The sequence below is a fragment of the Lonchura striata genome, chromosome 2 (assembly GCF_050655825.1).
Source record: "Lonchura striata isolate lonStrDom1 chromosome 2, ASM5065582v1, whole genome shotgun sequence".
NCBI lineage: Eukaryota > Metazoa > Chordata > Aves > Passeriformes > Estrildidae > Lonchura > Lonchura striata.
In genome coordinates, this window is record NC_140704.1 from 43907848 (window position 1) to 43927764 (window position 19917).

A 19917-nucleotide genomic window follows, 5' to 3' on the forward strand; every position below is an offset into this window, starting at 1 on the left:
AAGGTGCATGGTTAAAAGCTTCATTTCACTTGATATATTCTGCACATCTATCTAGAAATCCTCTGTAAGGCTTTTCTTCCTTAGCAGTTTTCCTTGGACTGTCTCCTCTGTATAATAATTTCAAATGGTATCACCTGTTTCAAGCAAAATCTTAAATATCATGCACTGCAGGATGGAGATAAGCATCAAAAATGTCTAAGTTGTGAATCCTCAGAATATTAAGGATTATTATTATTTTCTGTTATCTGCAATGGAAATGTTTGCAGCTATGCCAGCTGAAAAATAAGGTAGATCACATGCTCAGTTCTTCTTCTTTGCTCTCCCAGAAATGGATATGAATTACTGCAAGCACTCAATTCCAAAGTGTGTTATATTCCCCTTCAGTGATAAAGCAGCAAACTTCTTGTACCTGCAGATCTTTCCCTTTGGATTTAGGAAGGATAATGCTCTACTGTTCAGACACTGTAAATCAGATAACCCATCACCATCAGAAGGCAATGGAGAAAAACAAGGACCAAAGGTCAGCATGCATTTTATGCTAGTTTGGCATTGCCTGGACATTGGAAACCCACTGTCCCCAGCTCACTTCCTACAGCCCGAGGAGCAGAGGCCTCATCTCTCTCTGCATACAGTTGTCACTTGTGGCCCTTCTCCTAAGGCTGCATGAGCAGTGAACTCCTAATGGAGCCGGAATTGCTCAGCCATTGTAAAGTGAAGCATAAGATATAGAAATGTCCTCATCCCTTAGGGAGATAAATTGGATAGACACAGGAATGAGAACAAAAGGTTTTGTAGTGGATTGAACAAATAATGCATTTTAGCACAAAGGTATCAGCTCATGCTGGGTGAACCTATTGCTCAAGAGGGTATGTTAAAGCAAATAACTGTTCATGTGTGGGCTTGTATGCTCCAGTGTTCTTCTGTAGGTGTTCTTGTCACCCACTTTTCTCACTTATGCACAGACAAAATTTGGCTTCTACCAGCCTAGTCCTGCACAGTGATCCTGTACGAGGCCTTTCAGCACAACAAAAGTACCTTTGCAACAACCTTTGAACTGCATCTCGCAAGGGCAGGACAGACAGAAAATTACCTCAGAACTGAAACATGCTCTTCTTCCTTGCAAAATTTCCACTTTCTCTCAGTCATCCTTGCAGCTTTTCATTCAGTCATCAATGAATTCTTCCTTGACTGCCAGACACCCAGAGAATGGTGATGGCCCAAGAGCTTGTTGTGTGCTCCAAATGGCAACACCTTGTCCAATTCTTGACTTCAGAGTCTAAGGGAGATTTGGTTTGCCTGAACACATTAGGTAAAAAATTGGGAAGTAGTTGGGCATTTGCAAAAATATATTTCCCCACACTTTGTGCAAAGTATTAGCCAGAAAAATCAACTAATGAGTTAATGTATGTGTTTTATTCCTCCTGAGGCAGATATGAATATGAATCATCATTTGTTTATGCTGGACAAGAAATCTGCATAACTTTAATAGGTTTTTCTATTAGTTTGTGACAAATAAAAAATGCCAATGTATTCACCATTCCAAACCCATTTAACCTGTCAGCTTTGCAAATGATTGATAAAATGCTCTGAGTTAGACTTGCACATTTCATCCACGTTTTACTACAACCACTGCTTCATGTATGAGGCACAGCATTCTCGCCAGTTCCTCATCAGGGTTAAGTAATTGGCCAATTAAATCATAGGCCATGATAACTTGTAGAGTGGAGTTAAATCAGTGATAGTCTATCTCTGAACACTTTGAATCTTAATGTAGGATAAATTAAGATCCCTCCTTTGCAGCTCTCTTCAGATGGAATCCTCTAGTGTGAATAATGGAAAACCTGAATTTGTCAGTCAGGCAGGGCTTTACAGCCCTTTTTTGTCACAGATTTGTTTCCAGACTGGGTTCCACCTCTGCATTTATTACTGGGAAGGTATTGCTAGCTTGGTTGCTAAAACAGTGCCTTCCTTGTCAGGCTGAAGCTTGACATCTTGGTAGCAGGAAGTGTTTTGTCAGGACAAGGATTCGGGGACTTGATTTTAGAGCTTTCACTCCAAGATTACTTTCCCCCAGTAATTTTGGCTTCTTAGTGCTAGGAGTTGAATTAATGTTAGTAGTCCGGTAGTGTCTAGAGGTTTTGAGCTGTACCAAAGCTCCATTGTGTCACAGACTCTATATAAACCTATCGTGGGGAAAAGTCCCAGTCCTGCAGAGACTGCAGTGTAATCAGGCAAGAAGATGGGTAACAAAAAGGAAATGGTATCTCTCTTTTTCAGATGGGGTTTCATTATTCAAACAGGATAACAGAACAGTAATGCTGTTTTCAGAAGTGTGGAGAAATAAAGCATTTTGCCAAATGTCAAAAAGAGAATTTCTTTTAGAGTAGGGAATAAGCCAAGGTTTCTTGAGTCCCAGTATACTACTCTGATAAAAAGACAATCCTCCTGCTTTGTGATTTCTAAGCAAAATTCAAGCATATCTCCCATAGGCTGGAAGCCAAGTAACATTCTTCTGGTAGATGACAAAAAGCACTATAGAAAGCAGAGAAGGTGTAAAAAGCAAACAGAGATCATAAAAATAAATTAGCTTTTCCTTTTTTCCCCCTCTAAATAATTTACAGATATCTTAGCCACAGTACTAAGATATCACTTCTATTTGACTCTGAGCACTACCTCATAGCTGGAATATCTCCTTTTAGCACTCAGGGTTAATCTGGATGCTTGTATAAGAAGGAACAAAAAAGGTGAAGCATTTGTTTAGGTTCCTAGTAACAAAAATTGTCACCAAGGCTTGCTGTTTACACTCTTGGATCACTTCTCTGCATTCCTATGCTGGCAGGGACTGTTCCCTAACTCAGGACTGAATGTTTTAAGCAAAGTCCCTCCCTGATATTATGCAGCAAACTCAAATCCTTATTTTTAAATTGAGCCCGAGTCTAGGTATTTTTCTATAGAGGCAGGGACTCCAGCAGAGAAGGTACAAAAGCACTGTTAAACCCATAAGTTCTCATAAAGAAACCAGAATCATAGAATCATTTACATGGGAAAGACCTTTAAGATGATCAAGTCTAACCATAAAAAAAAAAAAAAAAAAAAGAAAAGACACAAACCTTTTGGTTTTCAAGAAGCTAACAAAACATGGTTTATTTATTATTTACCCATCTTTTGATTATGAGTCAGACAACAAATATGCAGAAGCAGTAGCAGGACCACAGACATGTAGTCCATGATTTGGACTACATTTTCCACTGAATCTGTGGAGCTGCACCCAGTTTCCTGTATTAAGGAATTTGGTGTGATGTCATGTGGCAGTTTCAGGGGCAGGTGAGGAGGGCAGTAATGTTGCCTCTGCTTCACCAGAAAAATTTCCTGATGACAAAAGCGAAACATTAGCACTGCTTGTGAGGTGTTCCCAGCCACACACGGAAAGTGAGTTTTTGAGCATTTCTTTTTGGTGCTCTGTGAACTTCTTGTAGGTGGATCATGTGTTCATACACTGAGGAAGGAACAGACTTGACTTTTCACACAACATCAGAGGAGCTTGATTGCTTTTTTGGAGGGAACGTGCCCAGACACCATCAGGGGATAAGTAATAACCAGCTGGTGAGGGGTATTTAGAACAGAGACAGATTTGGTGATTAAGTTTTGACTGTTGCACTGGTGGCCTTCAGCCTCATTTCCTTAATGGGCCAGCCTTGGCAGCAGGGAGGAGTGGGAACACCTGTCTGTTGGCTTCCCCTGCTCTGGCCTGAGCATCCTATCATTTGAAACAGTGGGCATCTGCTGCTAGACACTGTCTGTGTGAGCACTTGCATATGAGATAAATGCCAAATTCAGCTGGGGCAGGGTGTCAGGAGTCAAAAACTGAAGCTGAATACCTTTGCCTCTGGAGTGATCAGTGGGCTTATTTAAAAAGAGCTGCAGAAGAGAAGTGAGCCTCAGCTGTGATGCTTGGTAGGCTTGTGCAGACTCTGAAAACCAGATGTAAAAAGCACCTGCATTTAATCAGTCTGGGGAGAGTTGTCTCTGAGCTTTATCAAGACTTCTGATCAACTGCTGGTGCCTAAAAGCACCCAGGGAGGCACTGGGAGATGTTATGTCACTGGCAAGATATAATGCTGTTGTTAATTTCATGCTCTTTAGATTGTTTAATTTGGAAATTCAGATTTAATCAAATGTCAAATTCACTGTCCAAATTCCTAAATTAAACATGAATTTTTTGGAAGCTTCTCCAGAACTGCTGTTTGTTGCATCAGTCCCACAGTCACTTTTATTGGTTGCAGAAGCAACTATTTTGTAACAAGGTAATTTGGCCCTTACTACAGGAGTCAAAATAGCTGCCTTGAGACATACTGAGCTCATTTTCTGTAAGAACTTGTGATTTTTAATAACATCATCGAAGTCATTTTGGTGGAGGCTGAGCACGAATGTTATAAAAACCCACAAAAGGAAGGGTAATTCCTATTCTCATTAAGGCATTCCTTTTGTCTCTGTATCTTGATGTATGTCTGCTTAATGACTGTCATCTCCCTGATCCTCCCGAGGGTATTCATGTTTGTCTGCTTTTATAAGGAATGAGTCATTGAGTTTGGGCATCTTTGTCACATAAAAGCATCTACAAAGACCTGAGTGTAAACACTAGGGTTTTGCTCTGCTGGTTAAAATCATACTCTGCAAACACTGTGCTGGCTAAAATTGTTTGTAATATCTCTGTGAAAAGGGGAAAGACTACACTTGGAATGTAAATATGTATGAATATTTGTTAACAGATTAAGCTCTGGAGCAACTTTTTAACTTGATACTGGAGGTTTTGGTGTAGTGTTGCAGGCGTCTGATTGCTACAGCACTGCAGCCTGGTTCCTTGTTAACAGCAGGGTTTGTGTGAGCTGAGCGTTGCTGAAAAGCCCATCCCACTTCTGCCTGTGAACGGTTCACAGCAGATATATGGGTCCATCTGGTTTTTATCGATTTCTTTCCACACTGGCACTTCATCATGGCATTGAGGATGGGCTGTGAGACAGCAGCTATTCTAGATTAGAGTACACATGCCAAGTGTCTCCCCACATTGTCCTTCTGAAGAGTTGAAGGTTTTGGAGCAAGGGCTTTGCATGAACCTGTTATTGCGGAAATGCATGTGCTGTCAGAACAATTTTCAGAACAGTATGGTTTCTGATCTTTTGTAAATACAGAACAAATGATACAGTTTTATTTCATCTTTTTCTTAAGCTAATTGAAAGCATAATTTAGTCCTTAATGCAGAGTATCAGAAATAAAATGGTCATTAAGTCCCTTAAAATAGTGACACTGCACTCAGTCCAGGAGGGCTTACTGATACATACCCTCCTGCTCCTCCTTTCTCAGGATCACAAACAATGCAAACACCCTTGCTCCAAAAATAGACTTAATCAATACCACTTGTATTTAGATTTTAATTGCATTTATGATTGTCTTTTAATTTTTCTTAATAAAAACAGCTATCTGTAGTTCACTAATTCTGTTCTTGGTGCTGCTGGCAGAAAGGCAGCTACAAATGTGTTCTGTTAGTGTAGAATGGATTTTCAATATGCACCTAAATTTCAGCCTGACCCATCCACTCTCTTACACGAAGAACACTGAAACTCATATCCCACATCTATTCAGGGATTGTCAGTGGTACCAAAAAACTTTCATTCTGGTCAGTGTGAAAAGAGGTGAATCTTTCCTGCAATGCTCCAGAATGATACTGGGTATGCTCTGTTGAGGCAGTTGTAGCATTTGGTATTGATGGGACCCTTTGCCTTTCCAGACCCATTGCAGCAGGATGTGACTGAGCACTTCTTGGCCTAGACCAGTAAAAGTGTTGATGGTTGTATAAGATGTTACTTCCCTCAGTTCAGCTGGGCTGTTGAACATTTTCAGAAACCAGCAAAAAGCTGATGCTTACCTTTTTCTCAGTCACTTTGTAATTTTTTACTTTAATTTTGTTTCAGCCTTGTTTTTACCCAAGTGTGACTCGGACTTGTCACTGGTGCCTGCAGTACATGGAGGAAGAAAGGAAAAGCAGAAGGGAGAAAGGAACAGGAAAGAAACTGGCAGTGTGGTCAAAGCCAGATGGCATAAGAGTATGTTTGGGGAAAGATATCTGGCTTCTGAGAATATTTTATACCCTTGTTATTTAATTTTTTTTTTAATGACATAAGAGTCTGTGGTTAATATTGCTTCGTCACCAATTTATAACACTTAAAATGTGTTCTTCCTAGTGCTGCAGAAAGCTGTCCCAACTAAAGTGTGAAGCAACATGTCAGAAAAACAAAGTGACATACTGAATCCTGAAGAAGACTTTTCTTTTTTTTCCTGAAGGTTAATGAAATCTGAAAAACAGAAAGCTGTTTTGGTTTAATATATCTTGCTTTAATGCAAGACTGGTAAAGGGCAATATGAGTGTGCTGTGAAGTGGACGTACAAAATGGGTAATTTAATTTTGTTGCTGTTGTAATCTGCTGGGCATTTTTCCAAAACAAGAGTAGGCAGTAACTGGCATATTTCATTACAACTGCCCAGATGACTAAGAGGAGAGATTAAGGCTTTAATTACAAGATGGAGCATCCTGAGCCAGCATTATAGCTTGTGACTGAAGCCACAGTCAATCCTAGAAAAATCTAGAGGGTCTCAAATAGATGACCTGTATGTACTTGCTAAGGACTTAAAAATTTACATATTTATTTTATTGGAATTATACAAATGTATGTATAAGAGGATTAATATTTTCCATGAATTGAAAATATTCTCATGCATCTGGTCTCCTAGCCATGTGGCACTGAAGCTAACTGACAGCCAGTTCTTTTCCTCTGTGTTTGCATATCAGCAACATAATTTTTAAAAGGTGCTACCCTGTGTGGATAGAACCTTTAAATATCATATTTAAACACCTTGTCTCCTTTTTGACTTTTCCCTTCAAATTAGCAAGGCTGGTTGCTGTCAGCAGTGGTGAATGGTTAACATTCTTGCTGATTTTACTTGCCATCAGACTGTCAAGTTAGGAGATGGCATGCAATACTCATGTAAAAGTGGCAGAGAAAAGACTTTTGGTATTTTTTCCCTTGTAAAATAGGTAAAAAGCTGAATGGAGAGATCTCAAGTACCAAAAAGGGCTGTCTTTTGACAATATTTCATTAAACCAACCTGTAAGAAGGAGCTGATTTCTCTTTTACCCAGAACATTTATACGGAATAATGATCTATCATTTAAATATTTTGGTTTTTAGGGAGCTCCTTCAACTCCATTTGGAGTTCAGTGGGAGTTGGAAAGGCTTAACTTATTGCAGGAAAGGAGCCTGAAATTGATGCCTTTATGCACAAGACTCAGGTGATTATATTCGAGACCTTTTCCATAAATTATGCTGGAATAGGAGGCAGAGCAGAGTGAAAAAATTGATAGTGCTAGTTCATATACATAGGTTGAAGGTATGGCATGGAGAGCTGAATTGTGCCAGTATTAGATGGTTTGCCAGAGAGGAGCATTCCCTGACATAATGCCGGGTATTGCAGGCAGTGCCTGGCTGTGAAGAACAATAATTCACTCTCAGCTGCACAGAGGTGCAGGATGTGAAGTGATTTTGTTACTCAGATTCCTTAAGGCCTGGAGCAGCATCCAACTTTAATAAAGCTCTGGTGCTGTGGATCTTTCTGTTCTCCGGCACTGGGAGCATTAAAAGGGGCGGTTGAAAAGAGCCATGATCTGCTTTCCTCACAATGTGTCTGACTCTGGTTGGCATGAGGCGGCCTCTTCCTGACAGAGGTCTCTAAGAAGAAAGCAACAGTGCCGTTTTTTTAGACATTACAGTGTGTTTGTCTGAGACAGCGAGAAATAAGTGGTTGCAGATGTGTCAGCTGTGGTTGAATGACTGAAATATGGTGACCATCAGGAAAGACCTAAAAAGGAGCACAAAATTCAGCTTTAATGGGATTATTATGAAAAACAGTGTGAGCATGCAGTTTTTGATGTTGCTATTCAGAAATCCTCTGGATGTCAAAAAGTGTTATGCAGAAGCTGTGATTTTACATGGGATAAGTGCACTTTCTCTCTTGAAATATAGCATATGCAGGCAATGGCCTAGTGAGTTGCTACTCTTCAGCATTTCAGTTCAGGCAACACTGCTGTTACATCAGTGGGATTTTTCTGCAACTTAATTGTCACTTAATAACAGGAGAGAATATTTTCAAAAGTGAAATATACCTGCTAACTTCTTTGGAAAGGAGTTTTACCTTTGAGAGCTTTGAAGTTAGCATGAGAGAAGTCAGTAAACTAGCAAACATTTTGATACATAAAGGTCAAGGATAACTATTAGATAGAGTGGCTGGCAGAGAAAATCCAGGCATTTAGCAGTGGATTCATGCCACAGTAAGTTATGATTAGGCAGTTAAATAGCAAGGTTATTTGCATCATCCATGTGGCTCTGCTGTGCTATTAACCATTCTAGTGTCCTCTGCAACAATGTTTTTGAAAGTTTGTATTTAATTGCATATATGTCCTGAGGCCCAGACTTCTTGTTCTTGTGTTAGTGGCTTTAGCAAGGATATCAAGAGCTGCAGGATAAGGGCATATTGCTTTAACGTAAGAAATTCAAAGACTACATTAAAGTAGTTCTTTCCCTTATTTGTTCTTATGTATTCTGCTTTTCATCCTTTGAACATAACAGGAATTTATTTTCTTTTCCCCAATTGTAGAGTGCATTTTGACACTGTATATGTCCCTCAGCTATGACTGAAAAATAAAGGAGAGAAACAGCTGCAGTTATTCCGTAGCCAGCGGCAGCAATCACTGCATGCTGGGTCGCCTGCTTGGCAGGCTCTACAGCTCTCTGCTCAGCAGCTAGTACAATTTCCTCAGTTTATTTATGCTTATGGGGGGACATAAAGAGTAAATTTGGGGGAAATTTCCATTTTCATGGTATATCTGGAAGCCTCAGTCATTGCACAAAATCACCAACCTTACCTTTGTTGAGCAGAAGCTTAAAAACCATCCATTCTAACCCAGCTGTAAACATCTTTCTTGGGTGTGCTTCTGTTGTGACTTCACATCAGTGTTTTCAGTGATCAACCCCATTGAAAAAAAAAGTAGACAGTGGAGGATACATCTGCACTAGTGTTTGAGTTTGGTTTAGGAATCTTGTTTTGATGAAAATCTCCCCTGTTGTCTGCACTTCTTATGCTTTCATTCACAGCAGTCCTGGTGCCTGTGAACTGGACTGGTTTTGGATAAAACTATAACAGAAGGTGCAGCTCTTGATACCCTTGCTAAAGCATGCAAATTTCTCTTATTCAATCTGTAGGAGACTAAAGCAAAGCTAGTCCCAAGTAAGTTGCCCTGAAACATACAGGATGTGGTTGCTGGATCTTTAGCAATATTGTAATATAAAACTACTCCAGTTGGGCTACACTACTTGCTTAATAGATGTAGGCTGGAACTACTGAGCTCTGTAGAGCAACTCCTTCCATAGAGTTCAGTTCAAGCCTTCATGCATCTCTACTCCCATGTAGAAGACTCCATATTCAAAACCTCTCTCGATGGAGGTGGTGATGGTGATTTTCTCATCAGCTCCTGAGTACTCACAGCAGGGCAGGCTGAGATGACTTCAGACACCATCAGATTCCCAGCTGCCCAGGGGGGGAATGCCTCCTTTATCCTACAGTAACTCTGGTCCTTTGAAGATGGATGATCCATATGAACTCCACTTTCGTTTAATTTCCTCAGTGCTGTAATGAAATGCCACCATCAGGATGCCGGATCTGTTGAGGAATAGAAGAACAATTGTGACTGCTTCATTTTACAAGCTGTTAATTAAAAGTTGCTGAATACAGCACAGGACACAAATACTTCCTGAGTATCAATGTTTATTACTATTATTCTCTGCATGAAACAAGACAGATTATTGTATTTATATAGTTGTTAAATTATTAACAGAACACACTTTGTATGGAGGCTGTGGAAGTTCAGAAGATGCTCCACAGCAGCTGAACAAAAGAGTGGAGTTGCAGCTTTTTCCCACCATGTGGACTGGGTAGTAACCAGTCCAGTTCACTCTTGCCAGGACAACTGGGTGGGCCTGTTTTCTTTCATGCTGTACCAGAAAAGTGTCTGTGGTAGCCAAACAATGCCAATGTTTTCAGTATTACATTACCATAATTGAAAATACGACTGAATTGCTAGAAGACTGCCAAATCAAATGTTCCAAATAACCACGGTGCCATTTGTCTGACAGATAATGTTTGATTTTCTGAAGAACCATACAGCATGCAGAATTAGGCGAGGGGAAATACACTGCATGGTTATTAATTCTTTAATACTTGAAACTACTTAGCAAAGAACATGTAGATCAAAGCTTTTGCATGAGAAGATTGAGCTTACGAGACAGGAGATAGCGGGAGCAGTCTGGAGCAATATAACAGAATCCTGGAGGATAAAAAAAGGAACTGATTACATTTCCATTAGTTTTAAAATCTTCCTTTGTGTTCAGTTTAGACATTTTTATGGCACTTGAATTCCTGGTTAAATGTAACCTGTTAAGCACTTGATCCATTTTCTCAAATTGACAGGCGCTATCTTTCCATTTCTAATAAATATGCCTGGAATTTTGGTAGCCATCCTTCAAGAAGAAAGCTAAGATGCTTGTAGATTTCTGATTGTTACATTATGAAAGAAAGGGGTGGGTTGCAATAATCCATTCTTCATTGAAACCACCCCCAAAAGATGTATTTCAGACAGGTCAGATTTTCATGACCTCAATTGCTATTACTCATAGAATGGAAAAAGGAGGGATAATCCTTTTTTTCTTGTTGTGATGTGCATTTAATGATCTGATTCATATTTAAAGACCAAGTCTACCATAAGTACGTTCCCTATTGATTTCATTGGAAACAGAAATAGTATTTTATACACAAAAATCCTGTAAATCCAAAATCTGACCATCCTGAAGTCAATGACAATTATACCAGAGATCTTGTAAGTGGCAAAATTTGACCTCAAGCACCTCTGGATAGATATGGGAGCTTTGGAAAAATTATTCGTAGCACTACTCCAGTTCAATTACATTAAAAAGAAAATATTAAGGGTCATTTTCCTCTATTGCTAGCTTTTAGCATTTAATGTACTCAGTAATTTGATAGTATTAAGTCTTCTGAGAATCTATGCTACTGTATATTGAAGTGTAGTGTTACTGAAAAGGATCAGTTAAGCAAAATACTGGTTTTCATTGAAAACCTATCATATTTCATCAGAAGGAATTTCTCCTTGTATAAGATATTGAAGAACCTGAATTTCATCTAGGAATCTCTAAGTTAGTTGAAGCAAATTAAGACCCCTGCAAATCCTATATTTGTGTGGAAAAAATTGATACACTGCATTCTTTATATTTCACTGACATATAATTGTGTTTATTTCTGTAATTAGCACAAGGGTGAAAAATAGCACACATTAAGACAGCAAACAGTCCAGTTTACAGAGCTGTGTCTTTGAGTCACTGGTAGTAGAGTGCTGAGCACTGGCTTAGTTAAATACACAAGCCAAGGAGTAAATCATCAGAACATAAAAGTAGGCTTTAGGAGATGTTAATGCTACTTATGTTAATAACCCTGCATGTGACACAAGAAAGTATATAAATGTTTCTTTCACTATTGCTGTTTTTACCCTTTTGGTGCTAACTGGCAAAGCTTCAATTAAGAAAAGGTCACCAGAAGTTAAATTCTTAGTGGATTTTGTCATCTCTTTAAATAAAAAAAACACTTTTGTATCTTCCTTCTTCTGTCCTTTCCACTACTTTCCTGACTCATTTTTAATGGGTATAAGTAGTACCGGGGAGGATTTCCAGGATGTTTGGGAGCCACTGTGGCCCCACTGACTTCAGCAGACATATGCCGATTTTGACCATATTTTACTGTATCTTTTCTTCCAAAGAGATGTGTGAATCTTGACTGCTTTGTTGGTTTGGTTTTGGAGTTTTTTTGTCTTACAAAAAGGCATTTAACATTGCTAGATATCAATTGGCTGTTTTTAAACTGTGGGAGTAAATAAAAATTAACAGAAAGTATAACATGCCGTAACAAATATAACTCTATCTTCTACTGCTAATTAAAAGTTGAAAGTCAGATTTTTACATCTAATTTGTGTCCGAATAGAGCAAGTCTTTGTAATTGAATGTTGTCAAAAGAGGAGACTCTTAACAGCTATCTTTTAATTTACAAGGTGATTTGCTTGTTAACTGGTTCATGGCTGCCACAATTTTGGGTGCACCTGAGTGTGTGGGCACTCAACATGCTGCTCTGTTTAGCTGTGTGCCTCTCCCCTGGGGTCATCATCACACTGGAGACTGTTGTCTCAGGCATGAAGCACTGCAGGGTATGTAAAATATACAACACACAGCAACTTGGCTGCTGGTGTGCATCACAGCCCACTGAACTCACCTGAGGCATGGTGTGAAAGGCTCAATCATTTTTACAAACCCAAGTTTACTTATGTGCTCAGTTCATTTGTGCTCAAGTATCGAACTCTTTTATGAAAAGGCAAATGTGTAAAACTCAAAATGAAGGGGTTTGGGTGCAGTAGGCTGGATTGCACCTTGAGGCATTGTGTGAGTCAGAGCAGAAAGAAAATCTGGCTGGTAGTGTCAGGATATTGAACTTTTCATAGGTATGATTTATGCTTCTCTCTGCTTTCCAGACATTTTTGTTGGGCTGCGGGTGAGAGAAAAAAAAATTATCCCATGCCTTTAAAAAACAAATCACATAAAGTTGAAATCTACTAAATTTTATTCCTTCATTCCTTCTTTCAGTGTAATGGTAGCATGTTAGCAACAGCAAAGACAGCATTGAAAACAGAGAGAAAATCCTCAGGTTGTGCTAGGAGCTAGAACAGATGAAGCACTACTTAACAGGGCCTATGTTCTCTTGAATTTTGGACATGTTTTGTCATTTTTGTCCATACTTTGTTAGTGTAATATTATGGTTTGGATACATCTACTTCATGGCAGAGCATTTGCCACTGATGTAATTTTGTCTGTGCATGTGAAGTGTTGTGCAGTCAGTATTCCTGTTGGCACCAAGCTTGGACCTCTTAGATATTAATTACAGCAAGGCTCAAATGTTCAAAATGACATATACTTTGTCAGAAAATACTTTTGCATTGAAAGGAAAGTGTTGCTTTACTAAAACACACAGCCAGTTCACCTAATCTCTGTCAAGTCTAGTGTTAGACAAAGAATGTCCCTCTCTAGGGTATGTAATTCCTTCCTGATGCAGACACTTATGTGAGAAGCTAGAAGTATATATTCAAGTCCTTGGTTGAATCAGGAAAAGTAACAATTTGAGCTTGTAATTTTCTAGATCCTAGGTGAGGTTTTGTTTATGGTTTTTGGTTTGGTTCTTTGGTTTTATTTTGGATTTGGTTTTTGTTTTAGTTTGGGTTTTGTTGGTTTGATTTTTTTTTTTCATTTTTGCCAGCTACAATTATAAGTAAGATTCCTTACCCCAGTGTGGAACAGAAAAATATTCAAAATGTTTGCAATTTTCTTAACAAAAATAAAACTCTTCCCTTTATGATAGATTGCAAGGAACTCTTTATTTATGTGATGTGTAATTAGCACAAGTGTGAAAAATAGCACAGATTAAGACAGCAAACAATCCAGTTTATTGGATTCTGTGGTATGTGCTGGTGTGGAACTCCATCTCACTGGAAGCCCTGAAAAGTGAGAAACGAAGTCGCCAAACATTCCCTATTGCCACAAGGGAGGTTTTGCATTAGCACAGAGGTTTTGGGAGCTGCTATACCCACATTGTTGTAAAGTTGAAGGAATGTAGAAACAGAGTGTAAGCTGCTCTCTGCATTGTCTCCACTCATGGGGAGTGGAGTTTGTGATTTGGGACAGAGGGTGGTTCTTATGCTGTCTGGAGACAAGGACATAGATTCCTCCTGGCCATTGTGGAGCTCTTGGGTGGGTGGGGAAGGCGCTTGGGTCTTCAGTAGAACTCTTATTGTCTTTGGTTAGCAACAGAAGAAAGTCTTTGTCTTGTCCTACTCCATCTTTCTCTCCATCCCCCATATAAGAGCTGTGAAAAATCGCCCCTTAAAAATACTCTTCAGCTACATGTCTGTATGTTTAGGTACACACACACTCACGTGTGAGTGCATGTGGGTGTTCCTTGGATTGCCCTGGGGACACGCAGGTGGTCAGCAGGTGGAAAGCACTAGCACACAGCAAATGACCCGATTAGTTTTCCCCTGTTAGTCCAAACAATGCCAGCCCTGTGAGTTATTTCTGGAATGTGTTATAGCAGAGCCATGTTCAGCAGACTAGCTTTGTTGCTAAGGAATAGCGGCAACCACGGGGAAAAAAACAAGCTGATTTCTAAGCTTTTAGAAACAATGTCTAGAGGGATTTCCCTCTGGACTTAAAGTACATTCATCTTTCTATCTCTTGACAGAATTACAGTGTATTCCTGTTCAGGTATCATAGCTTGGCTGGGGCTTTATTTGTAAACACAGACAAATGTGTCTTCTCTAAATATTAGGGGTCTTTTTATTTCCGGAAAGCTATTTGGCCACTTCAAATAAATTCTTTACATCTTGTGATTTCAGCACTTGGGAATAGCTCTGGCTTGACAACCACGGGGCTTTTGTTGTGCTAGACAGCTTTTCCTTAGAAAAGGGAGAAAGATGTTTTTTTCTGATGTGTGATGAGCAGATCAGCACTTGGTCCACAGAGAAGGAAACCTAGGAAGTATGGCAGCAGTGCCTAGTTCTTCACATCTATATATGTCCATATGGGCAGAGAAATTCTGTGACACTATTAATAACTCAGTAGATTTAATCTGAGTGGTGGTTGTAGAGAAGAATATGAGTTTTTCTGCTGTTGATAGTGAATTGTAATATTTGTTTAGTTGCACAAATGGGTGCACTTAGGTGCTAAAGCCCTTTTTCTGTAGCTGCTGTAGGTGATCTGTGGTCATTCTACATGAACCTCTTAACTGTAAGTTTCTTAGCTGCTGTTGAGTAAATTGAATTGGAGATTGCATCTTTCTTGAAAGAGCAGCAAGAAATAAGCATGCAAGTAAAGAAGAAAATTGAGAAGTAGAAAAGTAAATCTGTGCATATATCTCATCAATTGTAAGCATTACCTCTATGCTGATATCTGGCTTAAAGCATCAACAAAAGCCAGGTACAATTTACTCCTGTAATAGAAGCAGGACAGGTACTTTTCCATGCATACTCATGACTAATGGTCAGAAAACTGGATGAGTATGATATTAATACATAAATAGAGTAATGAATAAGAATTGTTACTCATCATATCTACCTGTTTACCCTTCAGATATGAGCTACAAAATTAAAATTGTTTCACTAAAGAATTAAATAATAGGAAACTTGCTCAAGAAACTGTTTCCTGCTTCAAGAGAAAAATTCTTTGTAGCTAAAACATTTTTTTTGTACCACCAAAATTATAAAGCTGAATGTAGATTGTGTAAGTTTTATTTTCTTGAATATTACTATCAAGTAAATCCATAAAGACTTTTAAAGACTGGTTTCCTCTCGGCCCTTTCATTTGTAAGGAAACAAATGTGCCAGTTTCAGCAAACAGATGTCCACATCATAACAATCATCATCACAGTTGGCTTGAAACCTTTCCTGTCTCATAAATGCATCTAAGGACTGATGAGACAAGGAATTTTACACCTCTTGGCCTCTCTAGGTCAGGCCTGAGAGTAAAGAAATCTGTTTGTTACTTTGGATAGTATGTATTATAGGTTGTGGAATCCCATGATTCCTGTTGCTGTCCTTTAGGGATATCTTGTTATTAAGAGACTTATAACAAAAAAAATGTAGACAATGTTGTTGTTTGATTGTTGCTTTATTCACACCATGCTGAGCCTAGGAGGGGGATGCATTAAGGATTTAATGCAAAAGGAGTGGGAGTAGGAATTGAGTTTTATCCCTAGTCCTGGCAGAAGCACTTGGATCACTGTGAAGGAGGGAACTGGGAGTTGGTCTGAGTGTTGTGGAGTGATTTTGGGAAGCTTTGTGCAAATTCTTTTACTGACTCCTGTAAGAGTGTAAATCAGACTCATTGGATATGCCTGGGATCTGGCTGTATGTTTTTCAGATTCAAAGATTGCATGAAAATGCAATTTCCTGAATCCTGACTTTTTATCCTTTTTCTGCATAACAACAACTCAAGACCCAAGAGTAGAGTTACAGACAAAATAAGTTGTTTAGACAAATATTTACTGAGGAACAACTTCAGATTTTCTGTGGGTACTGTATCTTATCAGCCACCAGCATATGCAAGATGTAAGAGCAGGATGCTTTGGGGGTGTCTTTGTTCCTGAGTGGCTTTGTGGATTTACTAAAGCCTGAGATGCCTGCCAGTCAGGGTTGGTAAGTAGTGTGTCACTGCAGGATGAGTGGGAAGATTGCTGAAACTCTGAAGTCCACAGATTATGGTGCTGTTCGGTGCCTATGCAAACACCAAAGAGGCTGTATCTCAAAGGGCTTTTAATAATCTCAAATTGGGATTTTTGGGGAAAAGAGTGGGAAATTTTAGACTAATGCATTGTAGGATAAGGTCCTGTAATCCCAAACTACCACAAACTGCTGTCTGTAGTTTTTATCAGGAGTTCATGGCACCACAAATGAAGACTGCTGCGGCACTGGGAAGGGATGGATCATGCCTTATAGTCCTAAAAGTACTGCGAGTCTGACCTGTATGAGGAATCTTGCCATATGTGGTGTACTGTGCACAGCATGTATGTCTTCTGCTTCTTGTACTGTGACCTCTCTTGGGTGTAGGATGGTGGGGGTAGGGAGAGGTGTCTGGAAAATATCTGTCTTTCAAAAGGACTGCATTCTGCCTGCCTATACAGAAGAGATAATGCTGAATTTCTTGCATTGTCAATTTCCATGGCAACAAAAAATAATCTCATAAATGTGGGATTATTGCTTTAGGATCAAAGAGGGGAGAACCTGGGCTGTGAAAGTACACCCCTTTATTTAACTATCTTAGCAGCAGAAGGAGTAAGAAAACAACTCTTGAGATTTGAGCATGCTTTGCTTTTACTTCTTGATCACCTAAAAACCCAAGCCTTAAATATCAAGCAAATAAAAGCAAGAATGTTCATCTCTCTTACTCTATTATCTTGTCAGCATAGTTCATTGCTTCTGAGTGCTCAACAGATGATGAAATAATTGCAGTGGAGCAATAAAGTACATCTAAAAGAAATCCCTTCTTTCAGCAGTGTCCTCATAGCAACTGGCTGGAAGGTTAGACCCCAAAAAAGAACACAATACTGTCCACATTGTGGTAGGTAACTCATCCCAAAGAGCTCTTAATGGGGACTCCAGTGGAAATATTTCTTCTGAGCAGGCTGGTTGGAGGGCAGAAAAAACATTCATGGGCTTGCTGAAGAATTCTAGATGGAGTCCACTGCAGTTTTCACCATGAGAGGATTGCTGCAAGCATCTCAGTGTCCTCTGCTTCTTTTCATCACATGCCATTTTGAAGCTGTTTGTCTCTCACATACCTACTTGCATATTGAGAAGCTACAGAGGAAATGTAGGTTTATAGAAAGGGGCTCATCAGCTGCCATTTTATCTGAAAGAAAAGCTGCAATTTCACATTAACCTAGCAATTAAGCAAAAATTTACACTAACATGCTGCTTTCTTGCATAAAAATCCCTCTCAGCAGCTCTGAAAATTATCTACAAGAAAGGTAATAGAATAATTCCCAGCATCTTTGATTTGGAAAAGCCATTTTCTAGCATGATTGATATTTCCTTTGTGTTAGCATGGGAGGCCATAGAAAGAGGAGTAATCTCTGTAATGGGTGTACTCCACGCTGGTGCCTGGGGTCCATGATACATTTGTCAGGCTTTAATTAAAGCTCTGGAGTTGAATTTCCACAGTAATTAACTTTTATTTTCAGTTACACTATGTCTCTCATTTTTGACACTGACACTTTACAGATAGGGGCAGCAACTGGCACGAAAAAGAAAGAATGTGGAAATGAGGAATAATTTAAGAAATGGCATTGTATTTGCCATGACTTCCGACAGTAGACAAAATCACATTTTCCTTCAAAGCTGTTTTGTTGTTAGCTACCTAATATGTTTTCTATTCTGAGTAAACACATATCCTATTACTCTTCCTTATGCAAGGTTTGGTAGTAAAAAACCAACCTTTGTTCAGTGGTATCCTACATTGCTGTTAAAACAGGTCTTTCTCGTTATGTCTCACAGAAATATCTTGTTATTTTTTGGCAAATCTTGACTTTTAAGCATGAATGTGTGCTAGAGAGGCTATTCAACCATTATTTATGTAACTTTTAGTTCAGTTCTGAGTTGGATTTTTAAGAGGAAATACCACAAGAGTCTACATTCTATTGTCAGTGTTGGGTTTGGATTGCAGGAATCTCTGTCTGATTGAACATACACACTGCTTTTATTAATAGAAGTTAGGTACTTGTATCTTTCTCTTCCACTTTTAATTCATGTAGTTTTCACACATACTGTGAAGTACTGTTTACTAGGAGCACAAATAGTGAAATCACAATGTCATTGTCATTTGGCTTGGCCTTAACAAAACAGCCTTTCCAGGAACAAAGAAATGCAGACCTGGAATCCAGCCCCCTTCTGTCTGAACTGCTGTATCAATTACCCTTTGACAGACACACTGAGCTTCTTTCTAAAAATTAAGGATTCTTGGTTTCTTTATACTACAATGGTCTAAAATCTTTGCTATTTATTGACTGTCTTCTGATTTCCATTTTGAATGTGTTCCCAGCTGGCTGTCACTGTGTCCTCACATGTGCCAGTCTGCATGTTCCTGTGCTCCTAGGTGGGATAGGTGAAAGCCTTCTTTTAGGATCCTGTAATTGAATTCAGAACTCAGAAAATATTTATTTCCCAGATGTCTGAATGTTGTCTTGTCTCATCCTAAAGAATAATCTTCCAGAGAGAAGGCGGCTGCTTTCCAGTTTTATTTTGCTTAGGCCTCTTGGTGTAAACTAACTTTGGAATTTGCTTTCTGGAATTTGAAGCAATTTCTTCTTTCCCAAATACTTGAGAGGTATCCCTTGTTTCTAAACTGCAGATCTGGTCTTGCTGCTTTGAAACAGGTGATGGAATGGGTCCTCCATGTGCAATACTACCAGTAAAGGAACAGCTAAGAATAGTTATTGCTTCTGAAATAAAGCACTAGAGCTAATTAAGCAGAACAGTGCAGTAAATCAGTGTGGCACTTAAGGGCGTGGCAAAGGCCATGAAAAAGAAAGGTAATAAATTGTATGGTGAGAGAAGCTAATTGATCATTGTTTGCAATTTCAAGCTGTGTCTCCAGAATTCATTTTAATATTTCCTGTGGACTGAAAATCAAGTGCAGAGCTGAACTGTCTGTGATCAAATAGAAGAATGGAAACTGCAGAGACACATGGGCTGTTCAGGCACCAAATGCCTGTGAAGTGATTCTGACTGGCAATATGTTTCCAAATGTTTTGCCTATCTAATTTGTAATGTGCTGGCTCTACTCACCCCACTTGTCTTACAAAATTGTTCCATAACAGAATGTATCTGGGTGCTGTGAAATCCTGTATGATATTTTCTCTAAACTTTCTCTTTTTTAATTTGTCTTGATTCTTCTTTGATTCCACCATCTCAATAGTTCATGTGTCCATAAATTGTTTATCCACTATTAAAATTGTTCTTTATAGATAATTTTATCAGGTCTTTGATCAGCTTTTTCCCCTCGATGTACTTCAATGGTAGCATCTGTTTAGCAGTGCTGTGTCAAGGATTGAGTGGCATTATTTTACATGCAGTCACTCTAGATATGTCATGGGCAGGAATCTCATCTATGTGTTCCACTGCAGCACCCACTTGGAAGAGAAACTTGGGCTT

At 39.1% G+C, this 19917-nt stretch overlaps 1 protein-coding gene across 3 annotated transcripts in view; it reads left to right on the top strand.

The window, feature by feature from the left end:
- TMEM108 (transmembrane protein 108) overlaps positions 1-19917 on the top strand; it is a 162709-nt gene that overhangs the window by 39778 nt on the left and 103014 nt on the right. Inside the window, exon 2 of one of the 3 annotated variants that reach the window (XM_085573271.1) lies at positions 5970-6101. The exons of the other annotated variants lie outside the window; for them this stretch is intronic. The gene's annotated coding sequence lies outside the window, so the exon portion shown is untranslated. The remainder of the gene's footprint in view (positions 1-5969; positions 6102-19917) is intronic. 3 annotated transcript variants of the gene reach the window in all.